Source organism: Rhipicephalus microplus, chromosome 1 (assembly GCF_043290135.1).
Source record: "Rhipicephalus microplus isolate Deutch F79 chromosome 1, USDA_Rmic, whole genome shotgun sequence".
Classification (NCBI taxonomy): Eukaryota; Metazoa; Arthropoda; class Arachnida; order Ixodida; family Ixodidae; genus Rhipicephalus; species Rhipicephalus microplus.
In genome coordinates, this window is record NC_134700.1 from 4383053 (window position 1) to 4405000 (window position 21948).

Here is a 21948-nt window from a genome sequence, read left to right on the forward strand (position 1 = left end):
TAGGTTAGTTTGAGCTAGGTAGCGTCGTGAAACCACCAAAAACGATGTCATCTAACGTGATAGTGTCGTTTTATTGCGAGTACGAAACTGCGATAGGTGAAATATTGTGAAAGCATACAAAATGGCATGAACTAGCCAGATACTGCGTCTTGTGCCGTTACAAGTGCGAAACTGCTTTATTGTGATATTCTCGTTAAAGCGCATGCAAGTATCGTGAAACCTTAAAGAACGATGTCATTTAGCGAGATACAGCGTTCTGTACGGTAATAAGTTGGTGAGAAACTGTGAGGTCAAGCAAATATCGTAATTGTGAACGAAACAGTGTAATTGAGCGTATTTAGATACAAGTGCGAATGTTAGGTTAGGTTGAGATATCAATCGTCGTAAAACCGCATTAAACAATGTCACTTAGTGAGATGCAGTGTTTTTCACCATTACAAGTCGGGAACTGCGATATCTAATGTGAAAGCGCTTGCAACTGTCGTTAGGTTAGGTTAGGTTAGGTTAGGTTTGGTTAGGTTAGGTTAGGTTAGTTAGGTTAGGTTAGATTAGGTTAGGTTGGGTTGAGTTGGGTTAGGTTAGGTTAGGTTGGGTTAGGTTAGGTTAGGTTAGGTTACGTTAGGTTAGGTTAGGTTACGTTAGGTTAGGTTAGGTTAGGTTAGGTTACGTTAGGTTAGGTTAGGTAAGGATAATTTGGTTAGGTTAGGTAAGGTGGGGTTAGGTTAGGTTAGGTTGGGTTGGGTGTTGTTGGGTTGGGTTGGGTTGGGTTAGGTTGGGTTAGGTTAGGTTAGGTTGGGTTGGGTGTTGTTGGGTTGGGTTGGGTTGGGTTAGGTTGGGTTAGGTTAGGTTAGGTTACGTTAGTTACGTTAGGTTAGGTTAGGTTAGGCAGGTTAGGTTAGGTTTGGTCAGGTTAGGTTAGGTTAGCTTAGGTTAGGTTAGGTTGGGTTGGGTTGGGTTAGGTTGGGTTAGGTTAGGTTAGGTTAGGTTGGGTTAGGTTAGTTTAGGTTAGGTTAGGTTAGGTTGGGTTGGGTTGGGTTAGGTTAGGTTAGGTTAGGTTAGGTTGGGTTGGGTGTTGTTGGGTTGGGTTGGGTTAGGTTGGGTTAGGTTAGGTTAGGTTACGTTAGGTTAGGTTAGGTAAGGTTAGGTTAGGTTACGTTAGGTTATGTTAGGTTAGGTTAGGTTACGTTAGGTTAGGTTAGGTTAGGTTAGGTTAGGTTAGGTAAGGTTAGGTTAGGTTAGGTTAGGTTACGTTAGGTTAAGGTATGAACCGTCGTAAAACCGCATTAAACAATGTCACTTAGTGAGATGCAGTGTTTTTCACATTTACAAGTTGGGAAGTGCGATATCTAATGTGAAAGCGCTTGAAACCGTCGTAATGTTGTAGAAAGCAATATAAAGTAGCGAGTAAAACGTTTTCTAACGATATAAGTGCAAAGGTTATGTTAGGTTATGTTAGTTTAAGCTAGGTAGCGTCGTGAAACCACCAAAAACAACGTCATCTAACGAGATAGTGTTGTTTTATTGCGAGTACGAAACTGCGATAGGTGAAATGTTGTGAAAGCACACAAAACGGCAGGAACAAGCCAAATACTGCGTGTTGTACCGTTACAAGTGCGAAACTACTATGTTGTGATATTCTCGTTAAAGCGCATGCAATTATCGTGAAACCTTAAAGAACGATGTAATTTAGCAAGATACAGCGCTCTGTACTGAAATAAGTTGGTGAAAAACTGTGAGGTCATGCAAATATTGTAATTGTGAACGAAACAGTGTAATAGAGCGTTTTGAGATACAAGCGGGAATGTTAGGTTAGGTTAAGATATGAACCGTCGTAAAACCGCATTAAACAATGTCACTTTGTGAGATGCAGTGTTTTTCACCATTACAAGTCGGGAACTGCGATATCTAATGTGAAAGCGCATGATACCGTCGTAATGTTGTAGAGAGCATTGTAAAGTAGCGAGTAAAACGTTTTCTAACGATAGAAGTGCGAAGGTTATGTTAGGTTGAATTATGTTAGTTTAAGCTAGGTAGCGTCGTGAAACCACCAAAAAGGACGTCATCTAACGAGATAGTGTTGTTTTATTGCATGTACAAAACTGCAATAGGTGAAATGTTGTGAAAGCACACAAAACGGCATGAACAAGCCAGATACTGCGTGTTGTACCGTTACAAGTGCGAAACTGCTTTATTGTGATATTCTCGTTAAAGCGCATGCGAGCATCGTGAAACCTTAAAGAACGATGTAATTTAGCGAGATACAGCGTTCTGTACTGTAATAAGTTGGTGAAAAACTGTGAAGTCATGCAAATATCGTAATTGTGAACGAAACAGTGTAATAGAGCGTTTTGAGATACAAGCGGGAATGTTAGGTTAGGTTAAGATATGAACCGTCGTAAAACCGCATTAAACAATGTCACTTTGTGAGATGCAGTGTTTTTCACCATTACAAGTCGGGAACTGCGATATCTAAAGTGAAAGCGCCTGAAACCGTCGTAATGTTGTTGAGAGCATTGTAAAGTAGCGAGTAAAACGTTTTCTAACGATAGAAGTGCGAAGGTTAGGTTAGTTTGAGCTAGGTAGCGTCGTGAAACCACCAAAAACGATGTCATCTAACGAGATAGTGTTGTTTTATTGCGAGTACGAAACTGCGATAGGTGAAATATTGTGAAAGCACACAAAATGGCATGAACTAGCCAGATTCTGCGTCTTGTGCCGTTACAAGTGCGAAACTGCTTTATTGTGATATTCTCGTTAAAGCGCATGCAAGTATCGTGAAACCTTAAAGAATGATGTCATTTAGCGAGAGACAGCGTTCTGTACTGCAATAAGTTGGTGAAAAACTGTGAGGTTATGCAAATATCGTAATTGTGAACGAAACAGTGTAATAGAGCGTTTTTAGATACAAGTGCGAATGTTAGGTTAGGTTAAGATATGAACCGTCGTAAAACCGCATTAAACAATGTCACTTAGTGAGATGCAGTGTTTTTCACCATTACAAGTCGGGAACTGCGATATCTAATGTGAAAGCGCTTGCAACCGTCGTTAGGTTAGGTTAGGTTAGGTTTGGTTAGGTTAGGTTAGGTTAGGTTAGGTTAGATTAGGTTAGGTTGGGTTGAGTTGGGTTAGGTTAGGTTAGGTTGGGTTAGGTTAGGTTAGGTTAGGTTAGGTTACGTTAGGTTAGTTTAGGTTAGGTAAGGATAATTTTGTTAGGTTAGGTAAGGTTGGGTTAGGTTAGGTTGGGTTGGGTGTGGTTGGGTTGGGTTTGGTTGGGTTGGGTTAGGTTAGGTTGGGTTAGGTTAGGTTACGTTAGGTTAGGTTAGGTTAGGTTAGGTTACGTTAGGTTATGTTAGGTTAGGTTAGGTTACGTTAGGTTAGGTAAGGTTAGGTAAGGTTTGGTTAGGTTAGGTTAGGTTAGCTTAGGTTAGGTTAGGTTGGGTTGGGTTGGGTTAGGTTGGGTTAGGTTAGGTTAGGTTGGGTTGGTTAGGTTAGTTTAGGTTAGTTTAGGTTAGGTTAGGTTAGGTTAGGTTGGGTTGGGTTGGGTTAGGTTAGGTTAGGTTAGGTTGGGTTGGGTTGGGTTGGGTTGGGTTGGGTTAGGTTAGGTTAGGTTGGGTTGGGTGTTGTTGGGTTGGGTTGGGTTAGGTTGGGTTAGGTTAGGTTAGGTTACGTTAGGTTAGGTTAGGTTACGTTAGGTTATGTTAGGTTAGGTTAGGTTACGTTAGGTTAGGTTAGGTCAGGTAAGGTTAGGTTACGTTAGAATAGGTTAGGTTAGGTTAGGTTACGTTAGGTTAGGTTAGGTTAGGTTTGGTTAGGTTAGGTTAGGTTAGCTTAGGTTAGGTTAGGTTGGGTTGGGTTGGGTTAGGTTGGGTTAGGTTAGGTTAGGTTAGGTTGGATTAGGTTAGTTTAGGTTAGGTTAGGTTAGGTTAGGTTAGGTTAGGTTAGGTAAGGTTAGGTTAGGTTAGGTTACGTTAGGTAGAGGTATGAACCGTCGTAAAACCGCATTAAACAATGTCACTTAGTGAGATGCAGTGTTTTTCACATTTACAAGTTGGGAACTGCGATATCTAATGTGAAAGCGCTTGAAACCGTCGTATTGTTGTAGAAAGCAATGTAAAGTAGCGAGTAAAACGTTTTCTAACGATAGAAGTGCGAAGGTTATGTTAGGTTATGTTAGTTTAAGCTAGGTAGCGTCGTGAAACCACCAAAAACGACGTCATCTAACGAGATAGTGTTGTTTTATTGCGAGTAGGAAACTGCGATAGGTGAAATGTTGTGAAAGCACACAAAACGGCATGAACAAGCCAAATACTGCGTGTTGTACCGTTACAAGTGCGAAACTGCTATGTTGTGATATTCTCGTTAAAGCGCATGCAATTATCGTGAAACCTTAAAGAATGATGTCATTTAGCGAGAGACAGCGTTCTGTACTGTAATAAGTTGGTGAAAGACTGTGAGGTCATGCAAATATCGTAATTGTAAACGAAACAGTGTAATAGAGCGTTTTGAGATACAAGCGGGAATGTTAGGTTAGGTTAAGATATGAACCGTCGTAAAATCGCATTAAACAATGTCACTTTGTGAGATGCAGTGTTTTTCACCATTACAAGTCGGGAACTGCAATATCTAATGTGAAAGCGCATGAAACCGTCGTAATGTTGTAGAGAGCATTGTAAAGTAGCGAGTAAAACGTTTTCCAACGATAGAAGTGCGAAGGTTATGTTAGGTTGAATTATGTTAGTTTAAGCTACGTAGCGTCGTGAAACCACCAAAAAGGACGTCATCTAACGAGATAGTGTTGTTTTATTGCATGTACAAAACTGCAATAGGTGAAATGTTGTGAAAGCACACAAAACGGCATGAACAAGCCAGATACTGCGTCTTGTACCGTTACAAGTGCGAAACTGCTTTATTGTGATATTCTCGTTAAAGCGCATGCAATTATCGTGAAACCTTAAAGAACGATGTAATTTAGCGAGATACAGCGTTCTGTACTGTAATAAGTTGGTGAAAAACTGTGAGGTCATGCAAATATCGTAATTGTGAACGAAACAGTGTAATAGAGCGTTTTGAGATACAAGTGCGAATGTTAGGTTAGGTTAAGATATGAACCGTCGTAAAACCGCATTAAACACTGTCACTTTGTGAGATGCAGTGTTTTTCACCATTACAAGTCGGGAACTGCGATATCTAATGTGAAAGCGCATGAAACCGTCGTAATGTTGTTGAGAGCATTGTAAAGTAGCGAGTAAAACGTTTTCTAACGATAGAAGTGCGAAGGTTATGCTAGGTTGAATTATGTTAGTTTAAGCTAGGTAGCGTCGTGAAACCACCAAAAAAGACGTCATCTAACGAGGTATAATTGTTTTATTTCATGTACGAAACTGATATAGCTGAAGTGTTGTGAAAGCACACAAAACGGCATGAACAAGCCAGATACTGCGTGTTGTACCGTTACAAGTGCGAAACTGCTATAATGTGATATTCTCGTTAAAGCGCATGCGAGCATCGTGAAACCTTAAAGAACGATGTCATTTAGCGAGATACAGCGTTCTGTACTGCAATACGTTGGTGAAAAACTGTGAAGTTATGCAAATATCGTAATTGTGAACGAAACAGTGTAATAGAGCGTTTTTAATACAAGTGCGAATGTTAGGTTAGGTTAAGATATGCACCGTCGTAAAACCGCATTAAACAATGTCACTTTGTGAGATGCAGTGTTTTTCACCATTACAAGTCGGGAACTGCAATATCTAATGTGAAAGCGCATGAAACCGTCGTAATGTTGTAGAGAGCATTGTAAAGTAGCGAGTAAAACGTTTTCCAACGATAGAAGTGCGAAGGTTATGTTAGGTTGAATTATGTTAGTTTAAGCTAGGTAGCGTCGTGAAACCACCGAAAACAACGTCATCTAACGAGATAGTGTTGTTTTATTGCGAGTACGAAACTGCGATAGGTGAAATGTTGCGAAAGCACACAAAACGGCATGAACAAGCCAAATACTGCGTGTTGTACCGTTACAAGTGCGAAACTACTATGTTGTGATATTCTCGTTAAAGCGCAAGCAATTATCGTGAAACCTTAAAGAACGATGTAACTTAGCAGGATACAGCGCTCTGTACTGTAATAAGTTGGTGAAAAACTGTGTGGTCATGCAAATATCGTAATTGTGAACGAAACAGTGTAATAGAGCGTTTTGAGATACAAGCGGGAATGTTAGGTTAGGTTAAGATATGAACCGTCGTAAAACCGCATTAAACAATGTCACTTTGTGAGATGCAGTGTTTTTCACCATTACAAGTCGGGAACTGTGATATCTAATGTGAAAGCGCATAAAACCGTCGTAATGTTGTAGAGAGCATTGTAAAGTAGCGAGTAAAACGTTTTCTAACGATAGAAGTGCGAAGGTTATGTTAGGTTGAATTATGTTAGTTTAAGCTAGGTAGCGTCGTGAAACCACCAAAAAGGACGTCATCTAACGAGATAGTGTTGTTTTATTGCATGTACAAAACTGCAATAGGCGAAATGTTGTGAAAGCACACAAAACGGCATGAACAAGCCAGATACTGCGTGTTGTACCGTTACAAGTGCGAAACTGCTTTATTGTGATATTCTCGTTAAAGCGCATGCGAGCATCGTGAAACCTTAAAGAACGATGTAATTTAGCGAGATACAGCGTTCTGTACTGTAATAAGTTGGTGAAAAACTGTGAGGTCATGCAAATATCGTAATTGTGAACGAAACAGTGTAATAGAGCGTTTTGAGATACAAGTGCGAATGTTAGGTTAGGTTAAGATATGAACCGTCGTAAAACCGCTATAATTACTGTCACTTTGTGAGATGCAGTGTTTTTCACCATTACAAGTCGGGAACTGCGATATCTAATGTGAAAGCGCATGAAACCGTCGTAATGTTGTTGAGAGCATTGTAAAGTAGCGAGTAAAACGTTTTCTAACGATAGAAGTGCGAAGGATAGGTTAGTTTGAGCTAGGTAGCGTCGTGAAACCACCAAAAACGATGTCATCTAACGAGATAGTGTTGTTTTATTGCGAGTACGAAACTGCGATAGGTGAAATATTGTGAAAGCACACAAAATGGCATGAACTAGCCAGATTCTGCGTCTTGTGCCGTTACAAGTGCGAAACTGCTTTATTGTGATATTTTCGTTAAAGCGCATGCAAGTATCGTGAAACCTTAAAGATCGATGTCATTTAGCGAGATACAGCGTTCTGTACTGTAATAAGTGGGTGAGAAACTGTGAGGTTAAGGAAATATCGTAATTTTGAACTAAACAGTGTAATTGAGCGTATTTAGATACAAGTGCGAATGTTAGGTTAGGTTGAAATATCAACCGTCGTAAAACCGCATTAAACATTGTCACTTAGCGAGATGTAGTGTTTTTCAACATTACAAGTCGGGAACTACGATATCTAATGTGAAAGCGCATGAAACCGTCGTAATCTTGTAGAAAACATTGTAAAGTTGCGAGTAAAACGTTTTGTAACGATAGAAGTGCGAAGGTTAGGTTAGGTTAGGTTAGGTTAGTTTAAGCTAGGTAGCGTCGTGAAACTACCAAAAACGACGTCATCTAACGAGATATAATTGTTTTATTTCATGTACGAAACTGCAATAGGACAAATGTTGTGAAAGCACACAAAACGGCATGAACAAGCCAAATACTGCGTGTTGTACCGTTACAAGTGCGAAACTGCTATGTTGTGATTTTCTCGTTAAAGCGCATGCAAGCATCGTGAAACCTTAAAGAATGATGTCATTTAGCGATATACAGCGTTCTGTACTGTAATAAGTTGGCGAAAAACTGTGAGGTCATGCAAATATATTAAATGTGAACGAAGCAGTGTAATAGAGCGTTTTTAGATGCAAGTGCGAACGTTAGGTTAGGTTAAGATATGAACCGTCGTAAAACCGCATGAAACAATGTCACTAAGTGAGATGCAGTGTTTTTCACCATTACAAGTCGGGAACTGCGATATCTATTGTGAAAGCGCATGAAACTGTCGTAATGTTGTAGAGAGCATTGTAAAGTAGCGAGTAAAACGTTTTCTAACGATGGAAGTGCGACGGTTATGTTAGGTTGAGTTGTTAGTTTAAGCTAGGTAGCGTCGTGAAACCACCAAAAACGACGTCATCTAACGAGATAGTGTTGTTTTATTGCGAGTACAAAACGGCGATAGGTGAAATGTTGTGAAAGCTCACAATACGGCATGAACAAGCCAAATACTGCGTGTTGTACCGTTACAAGTGCGAAACTGCTACGTTGTGATATTCTCGTTAAAGCGCATGCAAGCATCGTGAAACCTTAAAGAATGATGTCATTTAGCGAGAGACAGCGTTCTGTACTGCAATAAGTTGGTGAAAAACTGTGAGGTTATGCAAATATCGTAATTGTGAACGAAACAGTGTAATAGAGCGTTTTTAGATACAAGTGCGAATGATAGGTTAGGTTAAGATATGAACCGTCGTAAAACCGCATTAAACAATGTCACTTAGTGAGATGCAGTGTTTTTCACCATTACAAGTCGGGAACTGCGATATGTAATGTGAAAGCGCTTGCAACCGTCGTTAGGTTAGGTTAGGTTAGGTTTGGTTAGGTTAGGTTAGGTTAGGTTAGGTTAGATTAGGTTAGGTTGGGTTGAGTTGGGTTAGGTTAGGTTAGGTTGGGTTAGGTTAGGTTAGGTTAGGTTAGGTTACGTTAGGTTAGTTTAGGTTAGGTAAGGATAATTTTGTTAGGTTAGGTAAGGTTGGGTTAGGTTAGGTTGGGTTGGGTGTGGTTGGGTTGGGTTTGGTTGGGTTGGGTTAGGTTAGGTTGGGTTAGGTTAGGTTACGTTAGGTTAGGTTAGGTTAGGTTAGGTTACGTTAGGTTATGTTTGGTTAGGTTAGGTTACGTTAGGTTAGGTAAGGTTAGGTAAGGTTTGGTTAGGTTAGGTTAGGTTAGCTTAGGTTAGGTTAGGTTGGGTTGGGTTGGGTTAGGTTGGGTTAGGTTAGGTTAGGTTGGGTTGGGTTAGGTTAGTTTAGGTTAGTTTAGGTTAGGTTAGGTTAGGTTAGGTTGGGTTGGGTTGGGTTAGGTTAGGTTAGGTTAGGTTAGGTTGGGTTGGGTTGGGTTGGGTTGGGTTGGGTTAGGTTAGGTTAGGTTAGGTTGGGTTGGGTGTTGTTGGGTTGGGTTGGGTTAGGTTGGGTTAGGTTAGGTTAGGTTACGTTAGGTTAGGTTAGGTTAGGTTACGTTAGGTTATGTTAGGTTAGGTTAGGTTACGTTAGGTTAGGTTAGGTCAGGTAAGGTTAGGTTACGTTAGAATAGGTTAGGTTAGGTTAGGTTACGTTAGGTTAGGTTAGGTTAGGTTTGGTTAGGTTAGGTTAGGTTAGCTTAGGTTAGGTTAGGTTGGGTTGGGTTGGGTTAGGTTGGGTTAGGTTAGGTTAGGTTAGGTTAGGTTGGGTTAGGTTAGTTTAGGTTAGGTTAGGTTAGGTTGAGTTGGGTTGGGTTAGGTTAGGTTAGGTTAGGTTAGGTAAGGTTAGGTTAGGTTAGGTTAGGTTACGTTAGGTAGAGGTATGAACCGTCGTAAAACCGCATTAAACAATGTCACTTAGTGAGATGCAGTGTTTTTCACATTTACAAGTTGGGAACTGCGATATCTAATGTGAAAGCGCTTGAAACCGTCGTATTGTTGTAGAAAGCAATGTAAAGTAGCGAGTAAAACGTTTTCTAACGATAGAAGTGCGAAGGTTATGTTAGGTTATGTTAGTTTAAGCTAGGTAGCGTCGTGAAACCACCAAAAACGACGTCATCTAACGAGATAGTGTTGTTTTATTGCGAGTAGGAAACTGCGATAGGTGAAATGTTGTGAAAGCACACAAAACGGCATGAACAAGCCAAATACTGCGTGTTGTACCGTTACAAGTGCGAAACTGCTATGTTGTGATATTCTCGTTAAAGCGCATGCAATTATCGTGAAACCTTAAAGAATGATGTCATTTAGCGAGAGACAGCGTTCTGTACTGTAATAAGTTGGTGAAAAACTGTGAGGTCATGCAAATATCGTAATTGTGAACGAAACAGTGTAATAGAGCGTTTTGAGATACAAGCGGGAATGTTAGGTTAGGTTAAGATATGAACCGTCGTAAAATCGCATTAAACAATGTCACTTTGTGAGATGCAGTGTTTTTCACCATTACAAGTCGGGAACTGCAATATCTATTGTGAAAGCGCATGAAACCGTCGTAATGTTGTAGAGAGCATTGTAAAGTAGCGAGTAAAACGTTTTCCAACGATAGAAGTGCGAAGGTTATGTTAGGTTGAATTATGTTAGTTTAAGCTAGGTAGCGTCGTGAAACCACCAAAAAGGACGTCATCTAACGAGGTATAATTGTTTTATTTCATGTACGAAACTGATATAGCTGAAGTGTTGTGAAAGCACACAAAACGGCATGAACAAGCCAGATACTGCGTGTTGTACCGTTACAAGTGCGAAACTGCTATAATGTGATATTCTCGTTAAAGCGCATGCGAGCATCGTGAAACCTTAAAGAACGATGTCATTTAGCGAGATACAGCGTTCTGTACTGCAATAAGTTGGTGAAAAACTGTGAAGTTATGCAAATATCGTAATTGTGAACGAAACAGTGTAATAGAGCGTTTTTAATACAAGTGCGAATGTTAGGTTAGGTTATGATATGAACCGTCGTAAAACCGCATTAAACAATGTCACTTTGTGAGATGCAGTGTTTTTCACCATTACAAGTCGGGAACTGCGATATCTAATGTGAAAGCGCATGAAACCGTCGTAATGTTGTTGAGAGCATTGTAAAGTAGCGAGTAAAACGTTTTCTAACGATAGAAGTGCGAAGGTTATGGTAGGTTGAATTATGTTAGTTTAAGCTAGGTAGCGTCGTGAAACCACTAAAAAGGACGTCATCTAACGAGGTATAATTGTTTTATTTCATGTACGAAACTGATATAGCTGAAGTGTTGTGAAAGCACACAAAACGGCATGAACAAGCCAGATACTGCGTGTTGTACCGTTACAAGTGCGAAACTGCCATAATGTGATATTCTCGTTAAAGTGCATGCAATTATCGTGAAACCTTAAAGAACGATTTAATTTAGCGAGATACAGCGTTCTGTACTGTAAAAAGTTGGTGAAAAACTGTGAGGTCATGCAAATATCGTAATTGTGAACGAAACAGTGTAATAGAGCGTTTTGAGATACAAGTGCGAATGTTAGGTTAGGTTAAGATATGAACCGTCGTAAAACCGCAATAAACACTGTCACTTTCTGAGATGCAGTGTTTTTCACCATTACAAGTCGGGAACTGCGATATCTAATGTGAAAGCGCATGAAACCGTCGTAATGTTGTTGAGAGCATTGTAAAGTAGCGAGTAAAACGTTTTCTAACGATAGAAGTGCGAAGGTTATGGTAGGTTGAATTATGTTAGTTTAAGCTAGGTAGCGTCGTGAAACCACCAAAAAGGACGTCATCTAACGAGGTATAATTGTTTTATTTCATGTACGAAACTGATATAGCTGAAGTGTTGTGAAAGCACACAAAACGGCATGAACAAGCCAGATACTGCGTGTTGTACCGTTACAAAAGCGAAACTGCTATAATGTGTTATTCTCGTTAAAGCGCATGCGAGCATCGTGAAACCTTAAAGAACGATGTCATTTAGCGAGATACAGCGTTCTGTACTGCAATACGTTGGTGAAAAACTGTGAAGTTATGCAAATATCGTAATTGTGAACGAAACAGTGTAATAGAGCGTCTTTAATACAAGTGCGAATGTTAGGTTAGGTTAAGATATGCACCGTCGTAAAACCGCATTAAACAATGTCACTTTGTGAGATGCAGTGTTTTTCACCATTACAAGTCGGGAACTGCAATATCTAATGTGAAAGCGCATGAAACCGTCGTAATGTTGTAGAGAGCATTGTAAAGTAGCGAGTAAAACGTTTTCCAACGATAGAAGTGCGAAGGTTATGTTAGGTTGAATTATGTTAGTTTAACAAAACTTGTTGTTGGGCTAGTTGGTTATACATCATATACTTAGAAATTTCGGCGCAACCTCGACTCACGCAAACACTCACACAAGCACACACACTTACACCAGAGCAACACACACGACACGCAGCGCTCACTACCAACTGTTTATTGCTCCTATCTGACCTTCTTAAATACACTTTTGTTGGGTGTACCGGCCTAGAGTGAAGAAGGGGCTGTTGCCGTATGATTCTGCACACTCGAAATTAGTTAAAAGAGGTATTGCTTCGCTATGTCTAGAATCCTCGTTGATTAAGTCGTGTCCACACCACATGCGTACTAGTTTTTTTGAACAGATCAGCCGATTGACGGCGGCGGGCTTCCCTTCGTCGGTCCTAAACGCGGTCGCCGAGTCACTACTGCAGAAGATGAAACGTGGAACACAAAGGGATAGAGCTACTTGGGATCCTTCGGGTTCCAAGCTTCAAGTCGTGCCTTACGTGCACAAGCTCTCCCATAATATTAAGAAGGTTGCTGCAAGGCATGGTGTGGCTGTGGTCTTTTCTGCGCCAGAGAAGCTCGCCAAGTTATGTCCGCGTATTTGCAATGGCAAGAGACGCGGTTGCGTGAAAAAACATGAGAATGCCTTCGTAAAATGTTCCATGGGAGTTGTATACTCCATTCCTTTTTCCTGCGGTAACGTGTACATTGGCATTACCGAGCGATGCCTCAATGACCGGCTTAGGGAGCATGCGCTAAAGGTTAAGAAAAACGAGGATAAGTACGCACATCTTGTGTCGCATATTGCCGCATGTGGGTGTGAACCACGATTCTCGGATACAAGGATTCTTGGGAGAAGCTCAAATTTATCAGCACGTTTGCTGTTAGAAGCATATTATATAGAAAAGAATAAAGATATATGTGTCAGCGAGCCATCTTTGGTGTTGCATCAACAAGAAATATCTTTCCTTGATGCGAGGGTTTAGCGATTATATCTCCTTTTCGTGTTAACCCCCCCCCCTTTTTTTACTTTTTTTACTTTTTTTACTTTTTACTTGTTCCTAGTGGTGTGGTGACGCCATGTTGGTGTTCTACTGGCGCAGTTCTGTTAGTTTGTGCCTTTGCGCATTTCGATGTACGTATTTAAGAAGGTCAGATAGGAGCAATAAACAGTTGGTAGTGAGCGCTGCGTGTCGTGTGTGTTGCTCTGGTGTAAGTGTGTGTGCTTGTGTGAGTGTTTGCGTGAGTCGAGGTTGCGCCGAAATTTCTAAGTATATGTTAGTTTAAGCTAGGTAGCGTCGTGAAACCACCAAAAAGGACGTCGTCTAACGAGATAGTGTTGTTTTATTGCATGTACAAAACTGCAATAGGTGAAATGTTGTGAAAGCACACAAAACGGCATGAACAAGCCAGATACTGCGTCTTGTACCGTTACAAGTGGGAAACTGCTTTATTGTGATATTCTCGTTAAAGCGCATGCAATTATCGTGAAACCTTAAAGAACGATGTAATTTAGCGAGATACAGCGTTCTGTACTGTAATAAGTTGGTGAAAAACTGTGAGGTCATGCAAATATCGTAATTGTGAACGAAACAGTGTAATAGAGCGTTTTGAGATACAAGTGCGAATGTTAGGTTAGGTTAAGATATGAACCGTCGTAAAACCGCATTAAACACTGTCACTTTGTGAGATGCAGTGTTTTTCACCATTACAAGTCGGGAACTGCGATATCTAGTGTGAAAGCGCTTGCAACCGTCGTTAGGTTAGGGTAGTTTAGGTTACGTTAGGTTAGGTTACGTTAGGTTAGGTTAGGTTAGGTTTGGTTAGGTTAGGTTAGGTTAGGTTAGGTTAGGTTATGTTAGGTAAGGTTTGGTTAGGTTAGGTTAGGTTAGGTAAGGTTAGGTTAGGGTAAATTAGGTTATGTTAGGTTAGGTTAGGTTAAGATATGAACCGCGCTAAAACCGCATTAAAAAATGTCACTTAGTGAGATGCTGTGTTTTTCACCATTACAAATCGGGAACTGCGATATCTAATGTGAAAGCGCATGAAACCGTCGTAATCTTGTAGAAAACATTGTAAAGTAGAGAATAAAACGTTTTCTAACGATAGAAGTGCCAAGGTTTGGTTAGTTTGAGCTAGGTAGCGTCGTGAAACCACCAAAAACGATGTCATCTAACGAGATAGTGTTGTTTTATTGCGAGTACGAAACTGGGATAGGTGAAATATTGTGAAAGCACACAAAATGGCATGAACTAGCCAGATACTGCGTGTTGTACCGTTACAAGTGCGAAACTGCTTTATTGTGATATTCTCGTTAAAGCGCATGCAAGTATCGTGAAACCTTAAAGAACGATGTCATTTAGCGAGATACAGCGTTCTGTACTGTAATAAGTGGGTGAGAAACTGTGAGGTCAAGCAAATATTGTAATTTTGAACTAAACAGTGTAATTGAGCGTATTTAGATACAAGTGCGAATGTTAGGTCAGGTTGAAATATCAACCGTCGTAAAACCGCATTAAACAATGTCACTTAGTGAGATGTAGTGTTTTTCAACATTACAAGTCGGGAACTACGATATCTAATGTGAAAGCGCATGAAACCGTCGTAATCTTGTAGAAAACATTGTAAAGTTGCGAGTAAAACGTTATGTAACGATAGAAGTGCGAAGGTTAGGTTTGGTTAGGTTAGTTTAAGCTAGGTAGCGTCGTGAAACTACCAAAAACGACGTCATCTAACGAGATAGTGTTGTTTTATTGCGAGTATGAAACTGCGATAGGTGAAATGTTGTGAAAGCACACAAAACGGCATGAACAAGCCAGATACTGCGTGTTGTACCGTTACAAGTGCGAAACTGCTATAATGTGATATTCTCGTTAAAGCGCATGCAAGCATCGTGAAACCTTAAAGAACAATGTCATTTAGCGAGATACAGCGTTCTGTACTGCAATAAGTTGGTGAAAAACTGTGAGGTTATGCAAATATCGTAATTGTGAATGAAACAGTGTAATAGAGCGTTTTTAGATACAAGTGCGAATGTTAGGTTAGGTTAAGATATGAACCGTCGTAAAACCGCATTAAACAATGTCACTTAGTGTTTTTCACCATTACAAGTCGGGAACTGCGATATCTAATGTGAAAGCGCTTGCAACCGTCGTTAGGTTAGGTTAGGTTAGGTTAGGTTAGGTTAGGTTTGGTTAGGTTAGGTTAGGTTAGGTTAGGTTAGATTAGGTTAGGTTAGGTTGAGTTGGGTTAGGTTAGGTTAGGTGAGGTTGGGTTAGGTTAGGTTAGGTTACGTAAGGTTAGGTTACGTTAGGTTAGGTTAGGTTAGGTTACGTTAGGTTAGGTTAGGTAAGGTTAGGTTAGGTTGGGTTGGGTTGGGTTAGGTTGGGTTAGGTTAGGTTAGGTTAGGTTACGTTAGGTTAGGTTAGGTTAGGTTACGTTAGGTTATGTTAGGTCAGGTAAGGTTAGGTTACGTTAGAATAGGTTAGGTTAGGTTAGGTTACGTTAGGTTAGGTTAGGTTAGGTTTGGTTAGGTTAGGTTAAGTTAGCTTAGGTTAGGTTAGGTTGGGTTGGGTTGGGTTAGGTTGGGTTAGGTTAGGTTAGGTTAGGTTAGGTTGGGTTAGGTTAGTTTAGGTTAGGTTAGGTTGGGTTGGGTTGGGTTAGGTTAGGTTAGGTTAGGTAAGGTTAGGTTAGGTTAGGTTAGGTTACGTTAGGTTAAGGTATGAACCGTCGTAAAACCGCATTAAACAATGTCACTTAGCGAGATGCAGTGTTTTTCACCTTTACAAGTTGGGAACTGCGATATCTAATGTGAAAGCGCTTGAAACCGTCGTAATGTTGTAGAAAGCAATGTAAAGTAGCGAGTAAAACGTTTTCTAACGATAGAAGTGCGAAGGTTATGTTAGGTTATGTTAGTTTAAGCTAGGTAGCGTCGTGAAACCACCAAAAACGACGTCATCTAACGAGATAGTGTTGTTTTATTGCGATTATGAAACTGCGATAGGTAAAATGTTGTGAAAGCAAACAAAACGGCATGAACAAGCCAGATACTGCGTGTTGTACCGTTACAAGTGCGAAACTACTATGTTGTGATATTCTCGTTAAAGCGCAAGCAATTATCGTGAAACCTTAAAGAACGATGTAATTTAGCAGGATACAGCGCTCTGTACTGTAATAAGTTGGTGAAAAACTGTGTGGTCATGCAAATATCGTAATTGTGAACGAAACAGTGTAATAGAGCGTTTTGAGATACAAGCGGGAATGTTAGGTTAGGTTAAGATATGAACCGTCGTAAAACCGCATTAAACAATGTCACTTTGTGAGATGCAGTGTTTTTCACCATTACAAGTCGGGAACTGTGATATCTAATGTGAAAGCGCATAAAACCGTCGTAATGTTGTAGAGAGCATTGTAAAGTAGCGAGTAAAACGTTTTCTAACGATAGAAGTGCGAAGGTTAGGTTAGTTTGAGCTAGGTAGCGTCGTGAAACCACCAAAAACGATGTCATCTAACGAGATAGTGTTGTTTTATTGCGAGTACGAAACTGCGATACGTGAAATATTGTGAAAGCACACAAAATGGCATGAACTAGCCAGATTCTGCGTCTTGTGCCGTTACAAGTGCGAAACTGCTTTATTGTGATATTTTCGTTAAAGCGCATGCAAGTATCGTGAAACCCTAAAGAACGATGTCATTTAGCGAGATACAGCGTTCTGTACTGTAATAAGTGGGTGAGAAACTGTGAGGTCAAGCAAATATCGTAATTTTGAACTAAACAGTGTAATTGAGCGTATTTAGATACAAGTGCGAATGTTAGGTTAGGTTGAAATATCAACCGTCGTAAAACCGCATTAAACAATGTCACTTAGCGAGATGTAGTGTTTTTCAACATTACAAGTCGGGAACTACGATATCTAATGTGAAAGCGCATGAAACCGTCGTAATCTTGTAGAAAACATTGTAAAGTTGCGAGTAAAACGTTTTGTAACGATAGAAGTGCGAAGGTTAGGTTAGGTTAGGTTAGTTTAAGCTAGGTAGCGTCGTGAAACTACCAAAAACGACGTCATCTAGCGAGATATAATTGTTTTATTTCATGTACGAAACTGCAATAGGAGAAATGTTGTGAAAGCACACAAAACGGCATGAACAAGCCAAATACTGCGTGTTGTACCGTTACAAGTGCGAAACTGCTATGTTGTGATTTTCTCGTTAAAGCGCATGCAAGCATCGTGAAACCTTAAAGAATGATGTCATTTAGCGATATACAGCGTTCTGTACTGTAATAAGTTGGCGAAAAACTGTGAGGTCATGCAAATATATTAAATGTGAACGAAACAGTGTAAGAGAGCGTTTTTAGATACAAGTGCGAACGTTAGGTTAGGTTAAGTTATGAACCGTCGTAAAACCGCATGAAACAATGTCACTAAGTGAGATGCAGTGTTTTTCACCATTACAAGTCGGGAACTGCGATATCTATTGTGAAAGCGCATGAAACTGTCGTAATGTTGTAGAGAGCATTGTAAAGTAGCGAGTAAAACGTTTTCTAACGATGGAAGTGCGACGGTTATGTTAGGTTGAGTTGTTAGTTTAAGCTAGGTAGCGTCGTGAAACCACCAAAAACGACGTCATCTAACGAGATAGTGTTGTTTTATTGCGAGTACAAAACGGCGATAGGTGAAATGTTGTGAAAGCTCACAAAACGGCATGAACAAGCCAAATACTGCGTGTTGTACCGTTACAAGTGCGAAACTGCTACGTTGTGATATTCTCGTTAAAGCGCATGCAAGCATCGTGAAACCTTAAAGAATGATGTCATTTAGCGAGAGACAGCGTTCTGTACTGCAATAAGTTGGTGAAAAATTGTGAGGTTATGCAAATATCGTAATTGTGAACGAAACAGTGTAATAGAGCGTTTTTAGATACAAGTGCGAATGTTAGGTTAGGTTAAGATATGAACCGTCGTAAAACCGCATTAAACAATGTCACTTAGTGAGATGCAGTGTTTTTCACCATTACAAGTCGGGAACTGCGATATCTAATGTGAAAGCGCTTGCAACCGTCGTTAGGTTAGGTTAGGTTAGGTTTGGTTAGGTTAGGTTAGGTTAGGTTAGATTAGGTTAGGTTGGGTTGAGTTGGGTTAGGTTAGGTTAGGTTGGGTTAGGTTAGGTTAGGTTAGGTTAGGTTACGTTAGATTAGTTTAGGTTAGGTAAGGATAATTTTGTTAGGTTAGGTAAGGTTGGGTTAGGTTAGGTTGGGTTGGGTGTGGTTGGGTTGGGTTTGGTTGGGTTGGGTTAGGTTAGGTTGGGTTAGGTTAGGTTACGTTAGGTTAGGTTAGGTTAGGTTACGTTAGGTTATGTTAGGTTAGGTTAGGTTACGTTAGGTTAGGTAAGGTTAGGTAAGGTTTGGTTAGGTTAGGTTAGGTTAGCTTAGGTTAGGTTAGGTTGGGTTGGGTTGGGTTAGGTTGGGTTAGGTTAGGTTAGGTTGGGTTGGGTTAGGTTAGTTTAGGTTAGTTTAGGTTAGGTTAGGTTAGGTTAGGTTGGGTTGGGTTGGGTTAGGTTAGGTTAGGTTAGGTTAGGTTGGGTTGGGTTGGGTTGGGTTAGGTTAGGTTAGGTTGGGTTGGGTGTTGTTGGGTTGGGTTAGGTTGGGTTAGGTTAGGTTAGGTTACGTTAGGTTAGGTTAGGTTAGGTTACGTTAGGTTATGTTAGGTTAGGTTAGGTTACGTTAGGTTAGGTTAGGTCAGGTAAGGTTAGGTTACGTTAGAATAGGTTAGGTTAGGTTAGGTTACGTTAGGTTAGGTTTGGTTAGGTTAGCTTAGGTTAGGTTAGGTTGGGTTGGGTTGGGTTAGGTTGGGTTAGGTTAGGTTAGGTTAGGTTAGGTTGGGTTAGGTTAGTTTAGGTTAGGTTAGGTTAGGTTAGGTTGAGTTGGGTTGGGTTAGGTTAGGTTAGGTTAGGTTAGGTAAGGTTAGGTTAGGTTAGGTTAGGTTACGTTAGGTAGAGGTATGAACCGTCGTAAAACCGCATTAAACAATGTCACTTAGTGAGATGCAGTGTTTTTCACATTTACAAGTTGGGAACTGCGATATCTAATGTGAAAGCGCTTGAAACCGTCGTATTGTTGTAGAAAGCAATGTAAAGTAGCGAGTAAAACGTTTTCTAACGATAGAAGTGCGAAGGTTATGTTAGGTTATGTTAGTTTAAGCTAGGTAGCGTCGTGAAACCACCAAAAACGACGTCATCTAACGAGATAGTGTTGTTTTATTGCGAGTAGGAAACTGCGATAGGTGAAATGTTGTGAAAGCACACAAAACGGCATGAACAAGCCAAATACTGCGTGTTGTACCGTTACAAGTGCGAAACTGCTATGTTGTGATATTCTCGTTAAAGCGCATGCAATTATCGTGAAACCTTAAAGAATGATGTCATTTAGCGAGAGACAGCGTTCTGTACTGTAATAAGTTGGTGAAAAACTGTGAGGTCATGCAAATATCGTAATTGTGAACGAAACAGTGTAATAGAGCGTTTTGAGATTCAAGCGGGAATGTTAGGTTAGGTTAAGATATGAACCGTCGTAAAATCGCATTAAACAATGTCACTTTGTGAGATGCAGTGTTTTTCACCATTACAAGTCGGGAACTGCAATATCTAATGTGAAAGCGCATGAAACCGTCGTAATGTTGTAGAGAGCATTGTAAAGTAGCGAGTAAAACGTTTTCCAACGATAGAAGTGCGAAGGTTATGTTAGGTTGAATTATGTTAGTTTAAGCTACGTAGCGTCGTGAAACCACCAAAAAGGACGTCATCTAACGAGATAGTGTTGTTTTATTGCATGTACAAAACTGCAATAGGTGAAATGTTGTGAAAGCACACAAAACGGCATGAACAAGCCAGATACTGCGTCTTGTACCGTTACAAGTGCGAAACTGCTTTATTGTGATATTCTCGTTAAAGCGCATGCAATTATCGTGAAACCTCAAAGAACGATGTAATTTAGCGAGATACAGCGTTCTGTACTGTAATAAGTTGGTGAAAAACTGTGAGGTCATGCAAATATCGTAATTGTGAACGAAGCAGTGTAATAGAGCGTTTTGAGATACAAGTGCGAATGTTAGGTTAGGTTAAGATATGAACCGTCGTAAAACCGCATTAAACACTGTCACTTTGTGAGATGCAGTGTTTTTCACCATTACAAGTCGGGAACTGCGATATCTAATGTGATAGCGCATGAAACCGTCGTAATGTTGTTGAGAGCATTGTAAAGTAGCGAGTAAAACGTTTTCTAACGATAAAAGTGCGAAGGTTATGCTAGGTTGAATTATGTTAGTTTAAGCTAGGTAGCGTCGTGAAACCACCAAAAAGGACGTCATCTAACGAGGTATAATTGTTTTATTTCATGTACGAAACTGATATAGCTGAAGTGTTGTGAAAGCACACAAAACGGCATGAACAAGCCAGATACTGCGTGTTGTACCGTTACAAGTGCGAAACTGCTATAATGTGATATTATCGTTAAAGCGCATGCGAGCATCGAGAAACCTTAAAGAACGATGTCATTTAGCGAGATACAGCGTTCTGTACTGCAATAAGTTGGTGAAAAACTGTGAAGTTATGCAAATATCGTAATTGTGAACGAAACAGTGTAATAGAGCGTTTTTAATACAAGTGCGAATGTTAGGTTAGGTTATGATATGAACCGTCGTAAAACCGCATTAAACAATGTCACTTTGTGAGATGCAGTGTTTTTCACCATTACAAGTCGGGAACTGCGATATCTAATGTGAAAGCGCATGAAACCGTCGTAATGTTGTTGAGAGCATTGTAAAGTAGCGAGTAAAACGTTTTCTAACGATAGAAGTGCGAAGGTTATGGTAGGTTGAATTATGTTAGTTTAAGCTAGGTAGCGTCGTTAAACCACTAAAAAGGACGTCATCTAACGAGGTATAATTGTTTTATTTCATGTACGAAACTGATATAGCTGAAGTGTTGTGAAAGCACACAAAACGGCATGAACAAGCCAGATACTGCGTGTTGTACCGTTACAAGTGCGAAACTGCCATAATGTGATATTCTCGTTAAAGTGCATGCAATTATCGTGAAACCTTAAAGAACGATGTAATTTAGCGAGATACAGCGTTCTGTACTGTAATAAGTTGGTGAAAAACTGTGAGGTCATGCAAATATCGTAATTGTGAACGAAACAGTGTAATAGAGCGTTTTGAGATACAAGTGCGAATGTTAGGTTAGGTTAAGATATGAACCGTCGTAAAATCGCATTAAACACTGTCACTTTCTGAGATGCAGTGTTTTTCACCATTACAAGTCGGGAACTGCGATATCTAATGTGAAAGCGCATGAAACCGTCGTAATGTTGTTGAGAGCATTGTAAAGTAGCGAGTAAAACGTTTTCTAACGATAGAAGTGCGAAGGTTATGGTAGGTTGAATTATGTTAGTTTAAGCTAGGTAGCGTCGTGAAACCACCAAAAAGGACGTCATCTAACGAGGTATAATTGTTTTATTTCATGTACGAAACTGATATAGCTGAAGTGTTGTGAAAGCACACAAAACGGCATGAACAAGCCAGATACTGCGTGTTGTACCGTTACAAGTGCGAAACTGCTATAATGTGATATTCTCGTTAAAGCGCATGCGAGCATCGTGAAACCTTAAAGAACGATGTCATTTAGCGAGATACAGCGTTCTGTACTGCAATACGTTGGTGAAAAACTGTGAAGTTATGCAAATATCGTAATTGTGAACGAAACAGTGTAATAGAGCGTTTTTAATACAAGTGCGAATGTTAGGTTAGGTTAAGATATGCACCGTCGTAAAACCGCATTAAACAATGTCACTTTGTGAGATGCAGTGTTTTTCACCATTACAAGTCGGGAACTGCAATATCTAATGTGAAAGCGCATGAAACCGTCGTAATGTTGTAGAGAGCATTGTAAAGTAGCGAGTAAAACG